Source organism: Mus musculus, chromosome 4 (assembly GCF_000001635.26).
Source record: "Mus musculus strain C57BL/6J chromosome 4, GRCm38.p6 C57BL/6J".
In the NCBI taxonomy this organism is placed as follows: Eukaryota; Metazoa; Chordata; class Mammalia; order Rodentia; family Muridae; genus Mus; species Mus musculus.
This window is the reverse complement of record NC_000070.6, coordinates 28,992,455-29,019,218: the sequence shown is the minus strand read 5'-3', so window position 1 is coordinate 29,019,218 and position 26,764 is coordinate 28,992,455.

Here is a 26,764-nt window from a genome sequence, read left to right as displayed (position 1 = left end):
TTTGCCATATATGTGCATGCCTGTGTACCATTTGTCTGCAATGCTTGCAAAGGCTACAAGAATGGGATGGGTTCTCTGTAACAGGAGTTATAGATGTTGTTAACTAAAATGTAGGTGTTGGGAGTCAAATCGTGCTCCTTCAGAGGAACCACCATCCTTGACTGATGTTGTGTCTCTACAGTCCCACTGGCCTCTGCTTTGGAAGCCACAAGAAGAGCGTGTAAAATTAAGTTTCTGGGATGGGATTCCAATAGGGAGATAGTGCTGGTTCTTGCCCACTAAAAGAGAGAGGAAGCCCTATGTGTGTGGAGCACTGAGGTTTGCTTCAGCAAAGCTCCAAGCACCATGCTTATCCCATTTGAACACTTAACAGGTTTGAATAAATTTCATTTTTTATAAAAGACAGGTGAAGAAATCCACTAATTCTTTAAGTTGGAAAGACAGTGTTGACTCTGTGAATATTGGAAAAGATGATTTATGATTAATTTATAATTATTTTAATTTCATTGCAGAATTTAGAAAGAAATAACAAAAAGGTGCTCAGATATCCCCGAGAGAATAAAACATATGGTTTACAAAATAGCTGTGCTAAATGTGATCTAGTACCAGATTTCCAGGCTTTTGACAGGAAGATGTAACTCAAGAGGGTAGACAGAGAAAGACTTAGCTGTTTCAGGCAATACAGGTCCCTTTAGTTGGAGGGATGGCACTTTTGACACTGGCAACATCAAAGACATTGCCCTGAGAAAAGATCAGTTACTTTCCAGGGACATGTCTAAATTCAAGGAATGATTGACTGACATAAGAATTTTCATTTTATACCCAGCAGCATCTGATATTTTATGGGTCAAAGCAGAGGGGGCAAAGGTGGAAAACGTGGTTGAGATATTGCTGGTGACACTGAACTTGAGGCTGCTCTTTCCAAAACTTCCCTGAAAATAATGTTTTAAAGTGTTCTGTGAGTGTCCTTTGAGTTAATCCCAGGAAGAGGAGAACCCAATCTAACACATCCCGATTTGGTAATTCAGTGAACAAAAGGAAAGGAGGGAAGTCAAGAGAGAGGCAGCCAGAGGCCTCAGACACTGCTAGCCAGCAAGCCAGGACTGAGTCCCTGCTGTAAATATAAAGAGCTAAGGTATCCCTTCCCCAGTTCTAAGAATCAACCAAGAAAAAGTAAGTTCAGTGATAATCAAAAACAAAATTAATCTTTCTCTTTTATAATGTTTAAACCTTTTTTTGTGCTATTGTTACGACAAAAGAAAGTATAATAATTACATTTTACTCTTATTGTTGAAAGAATAATTGCAAAAAGTAAAAATACTCTTTGTATAATCAAATTAAATTTTAAAAGAAAAATTTAATCATGAGATTATTATTTTTTATACATTTAAGCAAATAATTATCAGGTATATTTGATCTATTTCCTGGTAACTGAGTAATATGCAAGACAGGATTAGGAAGATTCCTGATCTTAACCAATAATTCTGAATGTTTTAATTTTTTAGTTTAAATTTCCGTTATTCTTAGCAATGTTACTTTTAAATGACTATATATTCATGCAAGAAAAATACATGTATTTTTTTATGTAAAAGACCTGAGTAATGCAAGTAACCAGATCAACATCCTGCTCACTTCTCCCAGGCAAGTTTCATTTTCTCCCATCAGTACAACACCACTGTACAAAGAGTGCCTCTATTCCTATAAATTAATTGGTGGACAACGTTACTTATATTATTCATAGCAACTTTGATTAATTGACTTGATAGCTCTCTACTGTCAACTTCTTTATTGCCACATATTCCATTGTGATTATATATTGCAATCTACAAAGTCAACTCCATGAATTCACAGATATATCACACTCACACTTAAATCAAACAAATTCTGGACAAAGTATCCATCAATGATAATTGATATTGGTAGTCAACTTGAAAGACTTTGGAGTCAACAAAAAAAGTGAGGGATTCTTTTTATTAGGATTAATTGAAGTGGAAAGATCCACCCTTCACGTGGCAGTCCAGGTAAAATGAGGGTCAAAGACAAAGCCTGTTGCCTTTGCTTCCATTGCAAGTTATCTATGCTGTTGCTGCTACTGCTGCACCACAGCTCTTCCCGGAACCCATCATCTTTTGGTCTCCCATGTGGAGTGAGGAGCAATGGCTCTCAAGGAATCTTCTAGGCCTTCAGATCTAAACTAGGACTGCTGAGATACTCCAACTAATGAACTGAGAGCAGCTGTCATGTTGTCAGCTTTCCCAGTAGGACTGTATCATATATATATATGTATGTATATGTATGTATATGTATGTATATCTTTTACATATATGTAAAAGATTCTACTATCCCCATTTCAAGTGTGTAATCATCCTGTCAGTTCTGTTCTATTGGAGAACCCTGACTGATACGCCATACTTTTACATAAGTATCAGAGCATCAGTCAGTCTCCAACACTGAAATAAAAATAAGCCATGAAATAAGTTATAAATACAGAATTCCTCTTTTATTTAGAAGAAAATGCAAGCTAATTAAAATGTATGTTTTGTGTGCTATAGAATTTCATTAGTAAATATTATTAATTATTAAATGTTAGCACACTATCTACATATTGTTACTTAGTAACAATAATCTACATTTGTAGAGAACACATATCTACATTATGCACATATAGGCATATATCCAAATCTAAAGTTAAAATTTTTATGTAAAATATTTGAGATTTTATAAGCTTTTTATAGACTTTTACAGTATCAGATATAACTCTAGTTTGAAACAATATCATATGAGATGCTTTTCTAACTTAATACAACAATTTACCTGACAGCATCAATGTAAGAAAAAAAAGGTTTATTTTAGCCTGCTGTTCAAAAGGTTAATACCTACCAAGGCAAGGAAGATAAGACCACGCCTGTCAGGAGAAGCCAGTCACGTTGTGTTGGCAAGCAAGATGCAGCAGGTATTGAATGTCAGTGCTTAGGAGGTGCTCTTCTTCATAGTCTGGAATCCCAGTTCTTGGAATGGTATACCCACGTTTAGAATGGGTCTTCACAACTCAAGCCAATCTACAAACTACTTAACAGACACGTCCAGTGAAGCATTTCCATGGTGATTTACAATCCCAGAAATTTCACAATCAAGGTTGTCACAATTCAAGTTCTTGTCAATTTGACACTAAAACACATCACTGTAAATTCAAAATCTTCCATTCTTTCTCTTCATACAATTATAGATGCTTTGCCATCTAAAGTCTCTTTGTCTGACAGTTTAAACTTACATACATAGCTTTCCTTGCAAAATTTGACACATTCATATTTTTGCTACAAATACAAAATTTATTTTTTTATTTTTGAAATTAAAATATAAATGCATGGTTTCTCTCTTTATGTTCATCTCACCATTCTTCACAAGCATTACCCTCACTCTCCCTCAAATTCATAACACCTAGTTTTTGTTGCTACATACACACACACACCATTTCATATATGTGCATGTTTGTATGTATGTATGTGGGGAGCGGGTGTGGCGGCAGTCCCAAAGGCGCCAGGGACTGCAGCTAAGTCATATGACTTGCACCTGACTTCCTCATACAAGACACAAACATCTTGAGTGCTGCGCAGGTGTACCAGGATACAGGTGAATCCAATTTGGTGGAGATTTGCCCCTGCTGCCCTGATTAGCTGAAGCTGCGTGCCTGGTGAGGTGGCGTGGCCTGCTGTGCGTGGATGGGAACTGAGAGTATAAAAGAGTGAGAGGCCCAGGGTTCGGGGGATATATAAACAAGGGAGAGATATAAACAAGGGAGATATAAAAACAAGGGAGAGATATAAAAACAAGGGAGATATAAAAACAAGGGAGATAAAAACAAGGGAGATATAAACAGGGGAGATATAAAACAAGAAGAAACAGGACTGAATAAACGTGTGCAGAAGGATCCTGTAGCAGCATCGTTCTTCCTGGCCAGTTGAGCGCGCGCAAGAGTTGGTGCCGAAACCCGGGATGAGAAGATCTGGGACGAGAAACCCGGGAAAAGAAACATCTTCAGGCAAGAGCGAAGACCCCCTGCTACAGGGAGGATTCAGAACTGCATCACTGGGAAGGAGCGGTTAATAAAGTGTTCCCGTAAAACAGACTGTTGAGAAGGATCCGGCGTGGATTCAGAACTCTTCAGCTGGGGAACGGTACTGATGAAGAGAAAGAAGAAAGATGAGGACGGAATAAACTGCTGTTAGAAGGACTGGTGGTCGCGTCGTTCTTGCTGGTCGAGAGCAGACGCGACAATTGGTGGCCCGTACGGGGAACCGACTCCTCCACCAGTTCAGAACTTTCAGCAGTCAGTGGTTGCAGGCAGGGTAAGTTCGCGGTGAGTGAAACTTGCGACCCCAGGAGTTTGGGAAGGACCTCAATAAAATAGAGGTGAGCATAAAGTTGCCAGGAAGTAGGCACAAAGTAACCCAGGAGTTTGGGAAGGACCTCGGATAAAATAGAGGCAAGCATAAAGTTGCCAGGAAGCAGGCACAAGGTAATGATAGGTTCCTGGCTTTGGGACAAGATAAGGTTCATGGCTTTGGGACAAGTTAAGGAACTATGATAACCTCAGTGTAGTGATCAATAGATCCTCGCTGTGTAGTTATGCTTTTTTCTCCCATTGACCCTTTGTGGGTAGGTCTGATAGTTTTGGTCTTGTTTGTTCTGATATATGGACTCTGTTACTGTTTGAAATTGTGTGTAAAGGTAGTCAAGACAGGTCAGAAAATCCTTATAGAGCAACAAGAGAGTATGTCGGAAAAGGAGAAGGGCTTAAAAAGAAAAAGGAAAAAGAAAGGAGACACAGTGTTATCAGGTGGACAGAAAGGACAAAACAAAAGAGCCAAGGCGGAGGAGGAAGGTGAATTAGCTTCTGTGCCTCCTCCCTATGCCTCCTCAGCAGCCACCTGTAGGTGGACCTTCTGTCTGGAGATTTGGAGAGGATCGACCAGATCAGGTGTTGACGTGGGCGAGAGGGTCTGTTTGTGTGTTTCCACAGGACCAGATGGAACCTCTTTGGGTGCTGGAGAGATTGGTGAGACGCTGCAAGAATGAGGCTCCTGATCCAGTTGCCCCTGTGGATGTGGTGGATGGTCCCACAAGCACAAACGATGGAGCCGAGATGGGAGATCCTTTCGGTATTCCAGAAGCCGATACCAGCTCGACATGACATTCAAATTTTTCCACGCTTTTTGATCCCTGAATTCCCCTTAAAGAGATAGCCCCGCTGGCCATCTATCCCTTGCTTCAGGGAAGATGAGTGGGGATGAGAGCCCTGGGATGTATGCTTGTTATAGTGTGTGTGTGTTTTGTGTTTGGCACATGTGTTAGGTGCAGCGTGTGCAGGCCCGCACTTTAGCCATGGTAGCGTAGGCTTTTGCTGCAGTGGAGGCGGGACAATCTCCTCAGATTCGGTTTGCCGCTCTAAAAGAAATAATGCTGCTTTATGCCATGGGTTGCGAGGCTAAGCACTGCACAGAGGATAGCTTGCTGTTGGCATCCTGTGGAAGGCACGTCTGATTGCATGAAGGTTCAGTGTCCTAGTTCCCTTCCCCCAGGAAAAACGACACGGGAGCTGGCCAAGACCTCTCTGGGTGATGAGCCTAAGGGATGGTTTTGTGTAGGGCCCCTATGCTTGCACACTGGGGATCAGACCTCTACCTTCACCCATGAGGCTTGCTTGCAGCGATTAAGATCTGGCCATAGGTTAATTAACATCCTGGCCTTTTGATGCACCTGCCACAAGCAAAACACAATCTCCCCAGGTGTGGCTTGGCATGATAGAGAGGTAGTCAGTGATAAGACTCCCTGGGCATGTCACCAACCTAAGACAGGGATCAAACCAATGCTGTTTGTCACCCAAGGACGGGTAAGGGGCATGGCTGCGGGGGGCTATCTACAGACATTCTCTCTGCCAAAAAAGAAAAAAGGGGGAATTGTGGGGAGCGGGTGTGGCGGCAGTCCCAAAGGCGCCAGGGACTGCAGCTAAGTCATATGACTTGCACCTGACTTCCTCATACAAGACACAAACATCTTGAGTGCTGCGCAGGTGTACCAGGATACAGGTGAATCCAATTTGGTGGAGATTTGCCCCTGCTGCCCTGATTAGCTGAAGCTGCGTGCCTGGTGAGGTGGTGTGGCCTGCTGTGCGTGGATGGGAACTGAGAGTATAAAAGAGTGAGAGGCCCAGGGTTCGGGGGATATATAAACAAGGGAGAGATATAAACAAGGGAGATATAAAAACAAGGGAGAGATATAAAAACAAGGGAGATATAAAAACAAGGGAGATAAAAACAAGGGAGATATAAACAGGGGAGATATAAAACAAGAAGAAACAGGACTGAATAAACGTGTGCAGAAGGATCCTGTTGCAGCATCGTTCTTCCTGGCTAGTTGAGCGCGCGCAAGATATGTATATAACTTTCTAAGTCCATATAATGCTATTTATATGTGTTTATGATTTTATGGCAGACCACTTGGTATTGAATAGCTAACTGAATTCTTCTCAGAGAAACATTCCTTAGAAAAATTTGTTCAGAGTTAAGAGGCCACATTATTTTGTTCTTTTATGTTATCATGTGTATTGGTGTCATCCTTGTTCATGACTTGTTTAGGCAGCATATGGATGAGATTTCACAGATGTAGTTTCTCTCTCATTTTTAGAAGAGATAGTCTCATAGCAACATTCCTGTTTCTACTGTTCTTATAATCTTTCCACAAAAATCCATGAACCTTAGGTGCAAGAGTTGTGTTGTAGATATATCAGTTGGAACTGTGCACTACATTGTTAACTATTCTGTGATTTTTTTTTAATAAGTTGTGGTTTTCTGTAAGGGTGTCTGGATGTAAGGAGACAATTATTCAGTGAAGCATAGCCTTCATCAAAGACCTATACCTATCTGTGGGAATATGAATAAGTATTTAGAATGTAGCTAGGAATTTTGCTGATTAAATAAAAGTGGCCATGGTAGATTCTTCTCTAAGTTCTAAGACTTCACCAGCACTGATAGCTGGGTAGGTTTCCAGTACCAGGCAGGATTGTCTTCTTGTTGAATGAGCTTTACATTCAATTAGAAAGCTACTAGTTACTCCAATGTATGTATTCTACCAATGTAAACTTAGGGGTATTTTGCCTTATTGATCATTAGTTTAGTTCATTTACATTGTAGTACTACTACAGAGTAGGGCAATACTACAGTGTAGTATTGTAGGACTACTGAGAGTTTCCCTTCTTAGGACATTTTCATGACATGTAGTAGCATGAAAGCTAGTCCTTAAGGAACAGGCTTACAAGTCAGAAGCAGCTTGAATCCCGTTGATACTGGGTTAGAAGTACATGGTGTTTTAAGCAACTAGAGACTTATCTTCAACCTCTAGGGGGAAACTCAAGACAAGAGCAATAGTCTATGCTTGGAGAGAGTCTTGGACAACTTTGAGCAACAACACAAAAGGGGACCTTTCATTCCTGGTATTGGGGTTTTTCTTAGATAGTCTATGTCTCTTGAAGCAATATTATCAGCCATGTGGGAAAATGTAATTTTAACTATATACATAGACATACACACAAACTTATACCTATTAAATGTAATTTTAGGTACACAACTTAAGATTCCTTATAAATTTTTTTCAGACATTACTACTGATATTTGTCCTTCCTCTCTCCTTCTCTGTTAATCACCTCAATTCAAGGTCTCCTATTTTTCCCATGATCCACTTTTTAATCTCCCATTGAAGACCTCAATAAGAGTAGTGAAGAACAGCCATAACAAAGGCTGAATGTTATATTCTGTCATAAATTTCCTTCAAAAAATAAATTAGTCCATTACCTTTAATTTTATTTCGCCCCAATTTTCATAACAGAGGCAGCATATAGCAGATGTTTTGGCAGACTATCACACAAATGGATTCTAGCCCTGTTCCCAACAGTCCTTCTTTCTCTCTGAAACCTCATGAACTGAGTCTCCATTGTCCATATTTCAGTCACTAATTATGTCTTCTAGAATTTCATTGTATCACCACAATGATCCACTAGACTTTGCTTCTAACAAGTGCTTTTCTGACACTTTTTAGAACTAACTAATAGATGTTAGAACAACTAAAAGATGAGAGGAACATTTTTTGGCTTATAATTCTAGCAGGCCCAGTCTATCTTAAAAGGAAAATGAGGGAACAAAAGAAGAATGTACCTGGTCACTTTGAATCTACAATGAATAGGAAGAGAAGTACTGAATGCTTGTACCAGGAGGCTTTCTCCTCTATATTCACCCAGAACACCAACCCACAGAATGATTCTACCCTCATTTAAGATCCATCATCCCATCTCATTAACCTTACCTTAATCCTCCATTCATATGCATAGAAATTTGTTCTCATGGTGGTCTAAATTCCATCCAGTTGACAATGAAGATTAACAATCACATCATATAAATATTTTATTATAGTAATAGTGGCATTTAAGTATTGTTTTAATATATATAGTATGTGTTTTAATTAAGTATGATTTTAATATATAAGTGACATTGAAGTATGGTTTAATATATATATTAAAAAACCTTGATATCATGAATCATCACTGAACTTTCAGAATGTTTCTGGAGTTCTTATTATGTGATAAACATGAACTCTTACTATTTGTTGTATAGTAGCTGCCTCTGAGTAAAACTGCTTGATCAGCAGTTTCTGCTTATAAGAAATCATTTCAAGGGGGCAATAGTTCTTTCTTAAAATTACGGAAGGGCTTTAATCACAGTAAAGGCTCCAAGCAATCTGTATGCTAAATTTCTTTAATTGATAAATGGCCGTTGACTCTATAGAGGTGCTAAAATACATAGGCTGTGGAAGGAGGTAACCGTAAGTAGGAGAGAACTTCATAATCAAGGTTATAAAGAAAACATCATGCATGCTGGGTAAAGACTTTCCAGTGCAGCTGTTTTTAGCTCATGCTCTTATAAACAAGCCTTCACTCCCATTTTGAGATTTGCAAACTTAGTAAACTCATTGGTTTTCTAACTTAAATTTTGGTAGAATTCTACATTGGTTTCCATTGTAGATTTCTTTATGTCTCCTCAGAGAAAGGAGACTGCCCACATAAATTCTACTGAATCTTACTGTTCATATAAATTCTATTAGGTATTAGAGACAAAGGGGAGGGGGAAGAGGGCAGAGGTAGGATGGGAAGTTTATGGAGGGGTAACCAGGCAGTTGGATATCATTTGAGATGTAAATGAATCGAATGATTAATAAAAAAAATTAAAAAATTCTTAGTCATAGCTGTGCCCATGTTTCATTCTTAATTATTTTTTATTATTACATATTTTTTTATTCTCCAGATTTTAAATCATCCATAGTTTGCTTAGTGTTTTTTTTTTTTTTACTTTTTGAGATTATAATATAATTACACCATCTCTATCTTCCCTTCAAACTCTTCAAACCTTCCCACTGTATCTCTCCTTGCTCTCTTTCTCATTGTCTCCTTTTTCATTTATTTTCATTAGATACCTATGCTTATTTTAAGACCAATCATCCATTATATAAGAAAAGATGTACAAATTATCAATTAAAACAGTAAGTACTTTCTAACATCAGTTTATTATATCTATATTTTAGGGAATCTTCAGCTACCTTGCACCCCCTCATCTGTCTTGCAAGACACCGGAAAATCTCAAAGAATAACTTGCTGAAGTTGTGATAATCAAGCCCAAGGAAATTTACTGATTGCCTAATAATTCAATGGCAAATGAAGCCAAGTTGTTAATGAAGTTAGTGGAATCAAGTGTTTGGCAGGTAGTTACTTCTCATTTTAAGGCCTCAAATCTATTCTCGTATATTACCCAAGGTTGTCACCCAGGTTATGATGTGTCTGAATGTGCCTAATGCTATCATGTCCTTTTAACTATTCAACAGGAAGTCATCTCAAGTTCTTTAAGCATTTCAGTTTCATATGATATTTCAGTGAGAAAAGATAATGCTTTTGCAATCAATATTATCATAACCCCTTTGAAGACAAAATCTTGATTTATTTTACACCCTGATTTATGAATAAGCATTTCAAACACTTGTGGTACTTGGTTGGTACTCAATACATCTTTACTGAATCAATAAATGAATTTTTACACTGAACTGGGATTTGTTTCAGCCCAAAGAAATGGTTGTAAAATATTTAAATGTGAGTCCATTATTCTGCTTATATAATAATTTTTATATCCTTTCATATACATTTAGGTTTACTCTGACCCCAGTTTTACTCTTTATAGTTTGAAGAATTTTCTGTAGAAAAACACAACATACATTACTGAAAAAAGAAATGCTCTAAGAACTTCAAGAACAATTGGCCTTCTAGAATCTTTTCCTCTGCAAAGGCCTTCTTGCTACAATTCTGCTTAGTTCTGAGGCCAGACACCAATCCAGGGCCATATCTTTTTAACTGTAGACAGAGCGCAAGTGACATTCTCTGCAGCTCATTCTCCCCTTGTTTTAACTGAGAGCCTTTGACTAGTACCGATTACTCACATTACCCCCACCCTTCTTGCCATATTTTGCAGTTACTTCCTTTGACACCTGCTTTTTAGTCCTGGAAAAATAGACATGAAGAAGTCTTTAAAATAAATGTCTTACAGATCTGTAAGTCTGGAAGAGAGCTTCGTAATCAGGGCACCAGAAGCAGACATGCATTTTTTATGTATGTGATTAGAATAGTAATTAATTATACTTATTACTCTTGTAGATTAAAAATATATGATAACTATGAGAAAAATAAAAGTTCATTGTTTTATCAAAAATATAAAATATTTTTGTGGACATTTTGATCATACAGCGCCTTTTTGAGTTCACACTTTTTGATTTTGGTTGAAGCAGCACAACGTATTATGCATCTAGACTGTGGGAGAGCAACTTAATACACAAGACTGGGAAAACTGTATCAAATTTTCATTTTGGAATCCAGACATATCACACTATTAATTTCTATTAAAAAGGAATCTGTTTCAAACTATGGAGTTATGGATAAAGAGAGAGACAAAAGCCAGAAAAGAGAAGATCCACATGGCTGGTTAGGCATAGTTCCAGGACAGAGTGGGCATGAATCCTTACCGTGTCAAAAGGAAGAATTCAAATGGAGACATTTATGTACTATGAATGGAAGTCCTGCACACCATATTCCATGTTTCTTTGTTAAATGTTTGAAATTATTTAGAATTCTTTCTTAAACACTGGATAATTGCTGGCTTTGTGTTTGTTTGTTATGCATGTTTGTTTTTCAATATCCACCGGCATTTTGCTTAGTCCAGCAATATGCAGGTGTTGTTTTTATATTTATAAAAGATAATTTCACAACTTCCACTTATACAGTCCAAATGACATAAAGAACAAAAACACATTTATCTTTCTACGAAAGCATACAAAACTGTCAAAGAAGGGGGGAGAAGGAGAATCAAAGAGGAGGAATAAACAACAGTGGACATCAGGCAACATCATCATCAACAACAACCGCAACAAGACACACATACACACACATGCACACATGTGCACACACACTAACACACACATACATGCACACACATGTGCACGCGTGCATGCAAGCACACACACATACACAGATAGAATGAGAGAGAGAGGGAGAGAGAGAGAGAGAGAGAGATCTGGGAGGCAAAAAGTAAATATAGTTGAGTCCTTCAATTGCAATGATGCTCTGCTTGAGTGTTGGTAGACTGTGGCTGAGTTATGGCAGCTCTGAGTATAGAAGGCTGTCAGAGTTGAAAAGACATGGCTGGCAGACAGAAAAGACCAAACAGCTAAAGGTTTAAAACAGAGTTAGTTAGGAAAATAATGCATTGACAGAGAACACTGGGTAAATATGTCATACCTTGTAAAATGTGGATGATATATATATTCCATAAATTAAAGTTCACAAATATTAGTACTCTTCTGAAACTATCAGAAATGCCCAAAAGGAACATGGAGTATTTAATGAGAAAGATTATCAGTTAAGACATCAACAACAAAGAGTTGAAACAGATGTAAGAATTCAGAAAATCACTTTAAAAGATATTACCACTGTAGTCCATATGTTAAAAATTAAATATACACAAACACAGCTTTTAAGGTGTATCAAAATTCTAGTTATATAAATTTGTGAGAAGAAAACTGCATTGGATAAGATTCATGGAAAACTAGACATCAGTGAAAAATATCAATGAACTATACACAGGCTCATCCAAAATGAAGTAAGAGAGGTGACAAATCAGATTTATTTTTCTCAATGAATGCAAAAATAATGTGGACATGATTTATTTGGTGACTCCCTGGGTAGAGGATGAAAATGGAGTAAAAAATCCTTGAAGCAATGATGTTCAAAATCTTCTCTAAATTTGATAAAAATAATAAATTGTGCATAATCCTAACCTCTCACACAAAACTGTAACATGAAGATAATAATCAAATCACTTAAAACCAGTAGTATAATGAGAGTAAAATGAGCCCCTTGAGAAAAGAATAAACTCAGATGGCCCCCTGTTTCTACCTCCCAAGTGCCAGTATTAAAGGCAGTCATCACCACTGCTGACTGGCATGATAAAGTTCTAATAAGTTTTCTAATGCACCATTGCAATAACACAAAGTGAAGAGAGATAAGTGATATACTATGAGAAATAGGCAAACTGACATTACATGTCACTTAAAAATATAAATTATCTATAATATCCAAAGCAAATTTAAAATCAAAGAACAAAGCTTGGAATATTAACACTACCTGATTATTTTTAGATATCATCAAAATAAAGTTTGCAAAAGAAACTGGGCCTAAATTATAAAAGTTACAAAAGTAACTACTGTAGAATACAACACAGTAAATAGCACCTGCTGTTTGGTGTTAAGGCTCATAGGAATGAATCCTAATTAACTGATTTAAAAGACAAAATATTTGAAAAATTCTTTCACCTCTTGGTTGCTATCAAATATGCTAAAATAGTATACATTAAACACATAGAAATGTTAATTTATCTGTGTAAACATTATCATAGCATACACTTTAAGCTCTAAGTTGTGTTTTGTTTCTATAACAGGTTTACAACACCACTTAATGAAATTATTTCTAAACTCCTGAATCGAGAAAATAAAGAGCATACAGAAAGGCAACAGTAACCTCTGTAGACACCAGCTTAGTACTATCATTTTTGACCTTCCTTGGCAACCTGATGATTCTTAATTTTTCTCTAGGACTAGAGACATGGCTCAGCAGCTAAGAGCACTGGCTTCTCTTCCAAAGGACCTGGGTTCAATTCCCAGCACCTACATATCAGCTCCCAACCATCTGTAACTTCAGTTCTAGTGAATCCAGTGTCATTTCTGGCCTCTACAGGTAATAGGTACAAATGTGGTAAAAAGATGGCAAAACACACATCAAAAATAAAATAAAATAAAATAAAATAAAATAAGCACATAAAGTTTCTTTAGAAGTGCACGCATATGGCTAAACTATGACATAAAAAAAATAAACCTGTGTGCTATTTTATCATAGGTACTTTTCAAATATCACCTTCATCTAGAACACATAGATCACATCAAGTCAAGGAAAGACTCAATTTGGGTTGTTTGACTGAGAGATCTCTATGTTTTCCTAATGTTTCATCGTGTGTGGGAGAAATTAGAGATGATGATGCTTCTGAAGTAGAGTGTGCTCTTCACATGGAAGTCTTATTCATAAATATAAGATTGTAAATATTAAAAGTGTCCAATTGAGATTAAAAGTGGGTTCTGACATCTGAGAACTGAATGCCATCGATTGGAGATAGAGTGTAGAATGGACAGAAAGAGAGTTTTGGGCTTCTGTGAAGTGAAAGTTTTGACAGGACTCTAGAAGAAAGGATTTTAGGCTTTACCACAAATATGTGCTAGCAATTTTCCTCCTAAGTCACCTTCTTAATAGTGACCAGGAAATACAATTACAAGGAGTGATTGAATTCTACACTCCACAGGCTACAGTAAATCATGTGACCTCTTTGACTGATATGCAGATGGCAGCTCTGAAGGCCATGTCCATCTGGCATGGAAGGTCCTGCTTGCTATCTCCTGGAAGCTGTGTGCAACATCATAAAGAGTACTAGTGGTCACACCAGGCTATAAAGTGCCTTTGAGGTTGGAAAGGATCAAAGGTCCCAAAGCGCTGGGATACCCAGATATGTGACTGAAGAGGTTCTCTTGGATTTGTAGATCAGTGGCTGCACAAAGTAACATGTGGGTCAATACGAAGTTTGCAGGTCAAGCTCTTCCCAGTTATATGAAACATCAAGCTGTAATCAAAGAAGACATTAAGCTTTCCAGCAGTAAATCACTAGAAGTAAAACTATGTCTTTAAATGAAGGGGTGTTCTAGGAAAGCTGAACCAGCACTTGCTTGGAATTGGAAGGTACATGGGAGATAGGAGGGGCTGTGAGAGGATTAGTAATGAATGAACGCTACTAAGAGCTGGGAAAGATACACCATCTCTTGTGTAATGGAAGAAAGTTTGGCAACACTGTCTTCTATGATATTATGGAACAAAAAGAAATTAACTACTGTGTTTGGATAAGACCACAATTTATATTCATTTCTGGCTTGAATGAAGAAAGTGGGTTTTTTTTGTTTGTTTTTTGTTTTGTTTTGTTTTGTTTTGTTTTGTTTTTAAGTGACTAATGAAAAGCAGAATGAGAAATGGTTGTAACATGGAACTACAAAGGGCCATATAGCATCTCCAGACAGGAAAAATTTTTTCAGAAAAATAAAATTTTGCCTTAAGATAAAGATAGACTAAGGGTGGTAAGTGCTAAGAACTTTATTGAGAAGTGATATGTAAGGACACGCTTACCATGTCTCATCTAAATAACACACAGGCTTCTAAGCCCCTTGTAGAAAGTAAAGCCTCTCACTAAGCTGCTGGACAAAACATAGTGACCTGAGGATGTGTCCCAGTGCAACTTCACTGAGAGGAGCTAACTTGTATGTGACTCTTCCAATAGAGTGAGCTGTCTGAGATTTACGTGAGCTTAGTAAATTGACAAAGAAGTTTTATATACTAGATTAGATGTTTTCAAGGCAGTTCAAAATTGAAATGATCTAAAATTTACAAATTAAGAGTACAAAAATGAATCAAAAACCCAGAGGGCAGAGTTTGAACCACAATATGACTCCCAGGGAATGTCAGGACCGGAGTCAAAGAAAAGGTCCTGAAGGTATACATGGCTAGATTTCAAAATGCTTCCCAAACCCCCACTGAATCATGTATTGCGCTTCCCTTGGCACCGGCATGGATCGAAGTGTGACAGAGCAGACATCTCATCTTTTGCTTGGCAGTATGAGAGGATCACACCTGAGGATTCTGCACCGAGCCTGAACTCAATTTACATGAGCACCTCAACTTTGGACTAGCGTCAAACACAGATGAGAACATGTGGTTCTCAGCATAAGGATAAGAGGACATTGCATGTGGGGCCATTATGCATCTCAGCAGTCAGCTCACCAGTAGGTCATCTTGTTCTCTGCACATCTGCTCTTTCTCCTATCAGGAGACGTACCCTATGCAACAGTGACTTACTTAACTCCAGAGCATATTGGAAGTGGAACTTGGGGACAGTACAGTCAGCTCACAACGTCTTCAGTTTCATTTGCAGCTTTTAGACCCTTTGCTCTTGGGACAGTCCGTCTTAAATGGCCAAGAGCAAGCTATCTGTCTTACGGGTCTGTTGTGATGAGACCCATAACCAAAAGCACTCTGGGAAGGAAAGGGTTTATGTGGCTTACCGTTCTGAATCACAGTTCATCACTGAATGCAGTACGGGGCAAGAACTCAAGAAGGACAAGAACCTGGAGGCAGGGACTGATGGAGAAGGTATGAAGGAATGCTACTTGCTGGCTTGCTTTTGATGGCTTGTTTAGTCTGCTTTCTTAGAGCGTCCAGGAGTACCAGCCAGGCATAGCAGGACCTACAATAGGCTGGGTCCTCTTACATCAATCGCTGATTAAGAAAATGCCTCCAGGCTTGTCTACAGTCTCATATTATGAAGGTATTTCTTCAGTCAAGGCTCTTTCCTCTCAGATTACTTTAGCTTGTGTCAAGTTGAAATAAAGCTAGCCAGCACACTGTCATAAGGTCAAGGACATAGTGAGAGCCCACCAGGCTCATTCAGGATTGCTTAGAGGAGCTCTCCACCAATAGCTAGGCTATTTCAAGTTGTGAGAGGGGGCTTCCTCAGTTGTTTGACCTAGCTGAGGCTTTATCTGTCTCTCACCTCAGCCATCACTTGCTCCCAAGGGAAAATCCACAGTCAACACAGAAAGAAGTCGCGGAAGGTTGGTGTTATTTACTGCAAAACGGAAGATAAATCATAGACAAAGCTTTTTGTGGGATGGAAATCCTCATTATTATTGCAGAGATATGGCAGCTGGTGTGTCTCCATTGCATACTGGCAATTTCTGTGAATTTTCCACTCACTCTTTTAAACACTAAAGAGCCTTATTCTCTGAAATTTGAAAGACAGTATTCGGGGTTGGGAATTAAGCTCAGTGGTAGCAAGCACAAGGCCCTGGGTTCTGTCCTTAGCTCTGGAAAAAAAAAAGAAAGAAAGAAAGAAAGGAAGGAAGGAAGGAAGGAAGGAAGGAAGGAAGACAGTACTCTCAAATTACAAAAACAGTGAAGAATGGTGAGTTATTTAAATAACCTGTTGTGTTCCTTATGCTAATATTTGTACATTTCAATACTCCTAAAAATAACAGAGTACATTTTAGGGTCACACTCTTAGTCGGGGCTCTCTAAAAGAATAAAGAGTTAAAATTAATGTATAAAAGGGATTTAATAGATTGGTTTATATAATGTGGTCTAGGTAGTCACAAAGTTGTTACGTGCATGTTGTAGAGACTAAGAGTTTGGCAATTCCTCATTCCACAATGATGAATACCTATGCAGTCTGCATCTTATCCTTAGTCTTTATTGAAAGCTGGAGAAGCTGGGTTCTGATGGCAGGAGCAGAGTAGTAGATGCATTTACCAGCAAGAAGTGAAGGTGGGCAGGCAAACAAAGCATTTTGTTCAGTCTAACCCCCCCAGGCCACTTTACAGTTGTAATGCCCCTAAAATGTGCTGCCCACTGTGAGGGAAACCCAGCTAGAAGTGTGCCGATCAGTTGATCCAAGATCCAGTTTAGTTGACAACCAAGATTACTATTACAGTCATTTTGTTTGCTTTAGGTTAACATGAGATTTTTGTGGAGTTTTAAAGTATTTTCATGTAGTCTAGGGACTACATTTAAATGAAAACCCTTTCTCCAATCTCATTTTCAAGCATGACAGATAAAATATTTTAGAAGCAGCACACAAAGTTTCGAGTGAGGGAAACAGGGCTTCGGGCATAATTTCAAGCCAGTCTTTTATGTGGGTTCTTGGGAATTCTTCCTGTGCTCCAGGTCCTGAACTGCCTGCAATGTCGCCAGTGCTCCTTTACATTGTGTCCTTCCCTGAGTTAGTCTTGTTTGCCCAGTGGCATTCGCTTTTCTTGTATTTTGCTGAGTGATGGAAGCTTGCTTCTGCATTCACACAGATACTGGCCTATGGTGCACCCAGAACAGCTGCTGAGATGACTGCTGAATGACAATATGTCTTTCGAGTAGAGAGTGGAAAGCTATATCACGTTGTGCCGCATTGACCAGGGCTCACTAGTCGCTCTCTGTCCTTCTTCCTATCTGTGCTCTTTCTAGAGAAACAGATCACACCAGTTAAGCACCAATCCTCTCATAGAAATCCACCAACCTAAGTAGCAAAAAAGGTTACTGAAGAAAATTTGACAGGACAATGATTGTCTCTCAAAAGATATTTTGCTCATTCAACTGAAAGCTAAAATTTATAATAAAAAAGACTGACAGGGCCTGGGGACTGAAAGTACCAGAATCAAGGTCAAAGTGTTAGGAAAGGGAAGGAACGAGAGTTAGAAACATCCAAATAAAAGAACTTACAGGATCAGTCAGAACCACAGAAGACATCAATAGAGGCTGGGAAGAACGAGCAGGAATATAAGGCAGGTGGTAAAAAGGAAATCACTTCACAGGCTGCACAGACACTACTACACAGGAGAGTCCATGTCTACATGTAATTATAGTGGTTATATGATTCAAATTCAAAGGAGATCCAAAAGACAAGAATCCAAATGGACAAAATCCCAGTCACAGTTGAGAATCCTCAGATGGATCTGTAGGAATTCCCTGACAGGTCTTGATGCAGTGTTTTCATGTGAGTGACTCAACTGTGCAAAAATAAACACACACACACACACACACACACACACACACACACACACACACACACACCCCAATTCCTTTCGGAGCATTGATTCCTGTAAATGTATTTGTAAAGCCTCCTGTGAGCTTACACCCAGAGTGCTGAGGACATGTCAAATGGGAACCATTTTATTCTCAGTACTTTTTCTGAAGGAAGCAGCTGGGTGACTTCATATCATTGGCCACAGATTCACACAGCTTGCAAAATGGACCAAGAAACCCCATCTGAGGACGTGATATCTGTTTCATTGTTTATCTACTTTGTCCAATCTAGACATGATGATCCAGGAGACTCCCCTGTGGTTAGACACCGGGCTCATTGGTTGAGAGACGAGCACACTTGAGTTCAAGGCAATCAAAAATGCTTCCTTGATAACTCTCATTACCTAATACAGGAGATTTCATGTTTCTCATAAAAGGACTGTCTATACCATCTGCTCGTATGCCTGCTGGCACACACTGAGCTAGGTAGTAAGTTTTGTAAGTGTATTAGGCAGAACTTTGCTCATATGTGCATTCTTAGCATACCTATGCAGCAATTGTAAGTGATAGGGAAGAAAGAAAAAGGGCAGGATTGTTGCTCTCTAGAAGTAATTAATGCCTTCCAATCAAGAAGGAGCCTCTATCCGTGCATCTAGGGTGCCCCTACAGTATCTTTCAAGCTTTCTATTCGGGTATCACTCAACCCAGACATTACCATGATCCACAGCATATTAACATGCAGGCAGAGGGTGCTTCTGGTGAGTAATTTTCTTTTAAGAAAACATAAATAAAAGAGAAGAAAAGAAGGAAGAGGACAACCACAGTGAAAGAGCTATTGAAGGGCATATGGACAGTAGTTGTCCATTGCAGGCAGAATTCATGAAGTGACTTTTCCCATGCACCCCACGTAGCCTATGTATAGAGAAGAAGTACTACTCCCACTCTCCCTCCTCTTCCTCCATTTCTTCTATTTTTCCTCCACCTTCTTCTGTAAAAAAAAAATCATAAAACATGTAAGTTTTCATTTTGAGAAATAATGGTTGAAATTTGAAACATAGAATTAAATCGCATACCTGATATGTGCCAGCTTTATGATCCAATCACTTTGTGTTTCACAATTTTACCATCCACAAAGGAAGAAAACAATACTACCATTCATAGGACAAAAATAATGTAAGACGAGAATTTGGCACATATTGGACCTGCAACAAATGATTCCTACATTGCTGTGCTGAGAATTCTTAGTTTTCATAGTTAGTAAGTTACAAGTGACCAGGTGTGGACTCACATGTGGTAGGGGTTTTTTGTTGTTGTTGTTTTTGTTTTTTGTTTTTTTTTTCTTTTCAAAAAAGCAAAGTTGGTATTAATAGCAAAATCCAAAATGTAAATGTGCCTCTGGAGTTTGGAGTGAAGGGACCAACATGTGGATTGCATGGTGTATGCCAATATGAGCACTAGAAGATACAGTGAGCAAAAAGCCTTTTCCGAGTGCTGCCTTCCTAAGTTCTGCAGCTGTTTCTGCTCCCACGCATCTCCTCCTTGCATGTCACAATTCATTCTTCCTGATCAGGCACCAGGAAGAACTCTTAGAATTCCCAGTTGTATGCACACATGAATTTATAAATATAGTGAAAACAAAGGAGTTAGCTTGGACTATTTTGTTAAAGACTTCTAGATAGCACTAGTGGGATAAGTAGGTCATGAAGGTTTAGAGACATCTGGGGAGTGGATAAGAGAAATAGGACAACCTCTTTGCTGCATGTACTTTCAGCAGTTTCGAGTGTTTGCAGTTTCTCAGGGCCAATTACATAGGATTTTGAATTCTTTGACACTTTAAATAAAAATGACTTTGCCATACTACCAAGGCTCTTAAAATATTTTCTGAAACTAAGTGTGATTGTTGATAAAAACCAATGACACCATCACAGAGAACTATAAAGATAAGGGATATAAGGAGTCCTATGCAAGGCTATGCAGATGCACTTTGACCTCTGAGGAGGAGGAGTTTACTGTCAGGAGCAGCTCAGGGGCCAACAGCCAAAAGCTTCTGGGTGTCAGGGCTGCAAGCAGAACTGAGCAGGTCTCACTGCTTTTGTGCCGTGGATCTTGCCTAAGGACTGTGTTTGTTTAAAACTTCTTTGTGTGTGTGTGTGTGTGTGTGTGTGTGTGTGTGTGTGTGTGTGTGTGTGTGCCCCTTCACATCCACAGAAGTACAGCTCAATCTAAGGGATTTTCTGGATTGTCCTGCTTGTCATTTCTCCCATACCCACACAACATTCTTGCCCTCACATGTCCCAAAAGCACCATGTGATTGGATTTATGACTGAAATCTTCCAGGCTCATAATGAATCATTCTTTTCTCTTTCATAGTCAGTTTTTTTCTCCTAATAAAACTCTTTAACTCCCAATTCTGTCTCAGCATCTGCTTCATAGAGATCCCAAATGATCCAAGACGCTGTGAATGTTTAAGGCCTGACATTTGGCACCTGTCAGGTTAATTTCCAGTGTTGTGACTCCTCTTTTCTTTTGCTGGTTATGTTATCTCTATTTCACTCCCTTATATCTTCATTGTTGTCCCGCATACGATATGTTGGATATTTCTCAATCCTTGTGCTTGATAGACTTTTTTCACATCACTACTCATGGAAATTCTTGGCAGATTCTATATTTAAATGCATTTTATACTGCATTGGCATAAGCCTTATTCACCTTATTGCTTATTGCCAATCCAAAATTTTAAAGATAAGTACTCTTCAAGGTTACGTAATGAGATATAATTAAAATGTCATTCAACTAGCCACTGCTAACAAACATCGTTAACTACAGTAAGCCTTGGCTGCTATCTTGAAATATTAAGTGACAATCACTCTTGGCAGAATAGACTTCTAGTACATGCCACTTGTATCTTAGATTATTGTACTACACCATGACATACAGAAACCCACTAGCACACTTCATCCAGACACTGCTACACTGCTTTCATGTGCATTCAGGCACCTTAATTTAGACATTAAAAAGATTTGTATGCTGTTGGTCTATGTTCAAAGTATTATTTCTGATACACTAGAGAAACAAATTTTCTAAGTATGAGCCATTTATGTGTTTTATTATTAGAAACTGACAAATTATAATGACATGATGTATGGGCGAAAAGGGAGTTCTATGATACACAGTAAATGTATAATAATTGAATCACACTAACTAAAGTGGTATGTTTATCTAAATCATTACACATGACCAACACATCTCTTTTTCTCACCGATAACCCACTGGTAATGGGACATTCTACTTTCTTTTCCGTGACTGTCTTCATTTGAAAGAGTGCACACATAATAAATATGAACATGTGGTGTTGTTCTTTTTCTTACCTTCATCTCAATTGACATAATGTTTCTTACCAATCTCAGAAGTGCCCCCTTTTGGCAAGGCTGAGACCCCTTACATATGTGTCATAGTCTCTTTATGTACTCACTGTCTGGCATGAATTTTTCTAAATTGACTGATATGGTAGAAGATGACATGGACAATATTTGCCTCATCTTAAAAAACGTATATTGAAAACCTGGATTTCCTTCTGTATATGATACAAAATAAATTATTAAATAAAGTGCAAATAATAAGTGTATTAAAGACAAACGAGTTAACTATATAACTGGGGTGAGGCCTCACTTCCTGTGGCTGTTGTCAGTTTTTAACATAGAAAATTCATACACAAACAAAAAAGGAACATCATGCTGAACTGAAGAAAAAGATCTCCACTCACCAGTCCTGCCAGCAATCTACTCTAGGTCTTACTGTCTCTGTAAATATGAGAACAAAAATCTTTTCTGTGTAAACCTCCTGGCTTGTGCTATTTCTAGTTAAATTAGAGAATGTACAGGCTAATGTAAACTGCACAGGAGTTGGTTTTTATTCTTTCTATAATATTTAGTAATTTTCTTTGTTTACATATTCCTTTATTAAGATTGTACTGTTATAATCAGATATAATAAATTCTTGTAATAATTACATATCCATTCAAATTAAGTTATAAGATACATTTTAAAAACATGTGTAAAATTATAACCTATGTAATGATACATTTATCTAAGTACTATAAGTAAAACAGAACAAAAAGTCAATGCATAAACACTTTGATATGTTTCATGAATATCAGTGAAACTTACCTGTTCTAAAATTGAAACCAAGTCAGTTGCTAGAAATGCATTGCCTTGAATAAATAACCAACCTTCATTTTTCTGTCTCGTGATATGCTAGACTGAGGAGTATAAATGCATGACTCTGAAATCGATCAACAATGGCTCAGCATTAGTGAGCACCCAGCATGGGACATCTTGGATACTAGTGAAACAGAATTATTGCCAACAGAAACTGATACCTGGAAACAAAGAAAAAAGATTGGATTTTGCCCAACTCTCTGTGACAAACAAGTCAGGAGATCTGTAAAAGAACGAAGCCCCAGCACCGATAGATTTTAGCCAGAATTTCACACACACACACACACACACACACACACACACACAACCACACACACACACAACCACACAACCACACACATACATATGGTTAGAAATGTACCAGCTAAAGTCTTTGCAAATTCCTGCATGGAAAGCAATTTACTACAAGTAGAGATGAGCCAAGCTCGTTGCAATACTGAAGTAAAGTGAACCAGCTAAGGAACGTTCTTTATAGACAACCAATCCAAAGCATCGGTTGACATTCTGGCTCAGAGGTTAAGAGGTTATTTCATATTGTGAATCAAAAAGTAGACTAGCCTTAAAGAGGATAACATTGTTAAAATTTTTTACTATGTACCATACATCTCAATCATCACAACAGACTAAATGGCTCAGATGTTTTATTAGATGTTAAGAAGGAATTTATTAAGTTAATTACTATGTAAGTTATACATTTAGTAAATGTCTCATAGCAAGTAAATCTTTCCAAAAGAGTAAGATATGAATTTCCTTGGTGAAAGATTAACATCCATACTTGCTATTTCCAACTTATTTCTTTTCTTTTCTTTTCTCTTTCTTTCTTTCTTTCTTTCTTTCTTTCTTTCTTTCTTTCTTTCTTTCTTTCTTTCTTTCTGTTTTTCTTTCTTTCTTTCTTTCTTTCTTTCTTTCTTTCTTTCTTTCTTTCTTTGTACTCTCTCTTGAACCTACTCCAATAAAGTGTTATCTCCTCATTCTCAAAAACAAAAACTACCACCACCACCACCATCACCACCACCACCACTACCACCATCACCACCACCATCACCACCACCATCACCACCACCCCCACTACCACCATCACCACTACCACCACTACCACCATCACCACCACCCCCACTACCACCATCACCACTACCACCATCACCACCACCACCACTACCACCACCACCATCACCACCATCACCATCACCACCACCATCACCACCACCACCACCACCACCACTACCACCATCACCACCACCACCACCACCACCACCATCACCACCACCATCACCACCACCAGCACCACCACCACCAGCACCACCATCACCAGCACCACCACCACCAACAACAACAACACCCAGGACTGGGTCTCTTCTCACTTGACTCAAGAGTGCTGTTTGACAGAGTTTGCCTCTCTGTATCCATCCATGAAATTCCTTGGCTCTTGTACTCAGGGGCAACATTCTGCTCTGAGTTTCTTCTTACCTCAGTAATTGTCCCTCCTTATCATGGAACCTTGGTGGTTTCTTCTAACTTTGCATTCTGGAGCATCTACATTTTGTTGCTGGCCTGTTTTATTTCTCTTCCCATAAATGTACTGCTTCATCTCAAAGTTATTTGCATCCTGATATCTGTCCTAATCTCCAGACATAACCATACAATTGCCTGCCACATCCACTTTGACTAGTGGCTTCACAAAGTAAACATGTATGCATAGAAACCCAGTGCAGTTTATGACACTTTCTGACTACAATCAGGGCAAAAAGGCAGTAAGTACTATGCAGACTAGATCATGACTTGAGGTTTCTGGGAACAGGCAGCATATAATACATCAGGATCAAGAACTGTAACATTTACTTACATCAAACGGACAAAGAGATCCCAAGATACAGCCATTTGCAATGAATTATTCCGTAAGTGGATCCATTCCATAGGAAAGGTGGACAATGTGGCTACAGAAATCTCATTTCTCATTTTGTCTGCATTGAAAGGACCCTGCTCTCTGTGCTGTGCAGTATCTTGTCATCTTCTGAGTAAAATCCCCAACCTTTGTTTATTTGCAGTGGGGAGGTAAATGGTTTGTCACACACCCATACAATCCCTAGTTGCATGAAGTCTATCCTCTAGAGCCTATAAAACCATGAAAAGTGCATAGAGATTAGATATTCAAAGTAGTAGCTTCAGTCAGTACAAAGCAAATGCTATTGGCCCACTATAGTATTTTTATCAAATATTTAGGATTTACTACCTATATAAATAATATTTCTGGCAAAGCTAATAGGAATAATAATCATCAATATATTAGGTAATTTGTAGTAGTTAGCATGTTGAGTTTTGGGGTTCCTTTTGATCAACAAATGCAACTAACTAGCTAGCTGAATACACAAACAGGATCATGCTTGGATCAGCTTATCAAGAACCAGGAATCAGAAGTAATGAAAACTGAAGTATGTAATATTCAAATAATAAAATAAAATTAAAAATTTATATAAGGAATTACTCGGATAAGAAATTGAAAAGTGGCTATTCATCTAAAAATAGGAGTTTTAGCTGATGGTGTGAAGAAATGGATAGAGAGATGGTAATTCGCAAATACCATAGCATAGCAGGGTATCATCAAGAGGTCCTCAGTGGACAGACTGGACTATTGAGGCACAAAACCTTGGATTTTCTTCTTTCTTTGGCCCATCTCCCCCTTTCAAAAGACTTGATATATCTATGACTAAGAGCACTGCAAAACATGCATATGTTGAAGGTATGTTTCTGCATAGTGGCTCTGATCATTGAGAAGTACAAGGATCAAAGGTCTGTGAAGTGATTCCTCTCATTCATCCATAATTCTGACTTTAGAGGTGTTCTTGGAGGTAGTAGGTCACTGAAAGCATGCCCTAAACAAATTTAATTTCTCTTATGACCCTTTGTTATTTTTGTTTCCTGCCTCATGAAGCAGTCAGTATCACTCCAGGAAGCTTCTGGGCTATGAGTCTCTGCTCTGCTTAAAGTCACAGCCCTGAAGCCAATGATTGGGGCTGAGACATTTGAAGATGAGCCAAAACATATTTACTCTCTTCAGTTGTTATCCTAAGGTACTTTGTCACAGGAACAAAAACCTGACAAAATAACACAGTCCACTTTGTCAGCATTCTTGGATGCTGGAATCTTTTTATGAAAAGCTATTGAGTAGAAGGCCCTGCATGAGGAGGAGTCTCTTTCTCATTCACACCTATTCTTTCAATGTTTTGCTTTCCAAGTAGGGCTTTGAAATAGACATACAATAGAAAATTTTAGAACAAAGAACTACATACTTTTAAATTAAATGCATGATATTCACCTAAGCACAGGTGTCTTAGTTACTTGTCTTGACGTCCTGATAATATACCAGCAACACAAGTGAGAAAGAATGTTTTTGACTCACATTTTGAAGGTATAGTCCAACAGGCAGGGGAGATTTGATGCCAGGAGCTTACAGGAGAGGCAACATGGTATCCTTAGGAAGCAGATGACCAGTGCGGCTCATCAGCTAATCCTTTCCAAGTTAGGCAGGCAGAGCAAGATTCAGTATTATTTGTTCTCCTCAAATATTTAACTAAGATACTCCCTTGAAGGTTCAGAAAAGGGTACCACAATCTAAGATAACCTTTATAGGTATTTCCAGAGGTTTGACTCAGGTTATTGGATAACATAAAATGTACATGTACACATAGCTAGATTTTCCTTTTCAGGTTATTAACTCACATGCAGAGTAATTTCCTAATAATATCTTGCAGACATTAGGAAAAATCTGTAAGAGTGTTAAGCTAGTAAATTTGTTCACTGAATCCTCTGCCTTGTTTAGTTTAAGTACACTTTTTTGTTAGTATTTTAAAAAAGAAAAGAATAAAAGAAGAAAGAAAAAGGAAAGGAATAAAACAGTGTTGCCCATATGTCAAATGTGATGGTAACTTGATAGGAACATATTCTGATACCAAACAAGCAGATGATAACTGCAGAGTTTAATACCTACTGGGGTCTTGAAAACTCAGAATTCTCTCTCCCAAACCCCAGATTAGTGCCTGAAACCATCACCAGCAAATATGTCTTACTTTTTTTCATTATTCATCATGCCACCAGTAAAAAGAGGAAACTTCTAATTGCCTAGAAGACGATTTTTTTTAATGTTTAAAAAATAATATGATACATTGTAGACAGTCAAATGTTAGAATGAATTGCTAAGCCATTACCTTTTAGCCAGAGTAGAACACCAAATTATCAGTCAAGTACAATACAA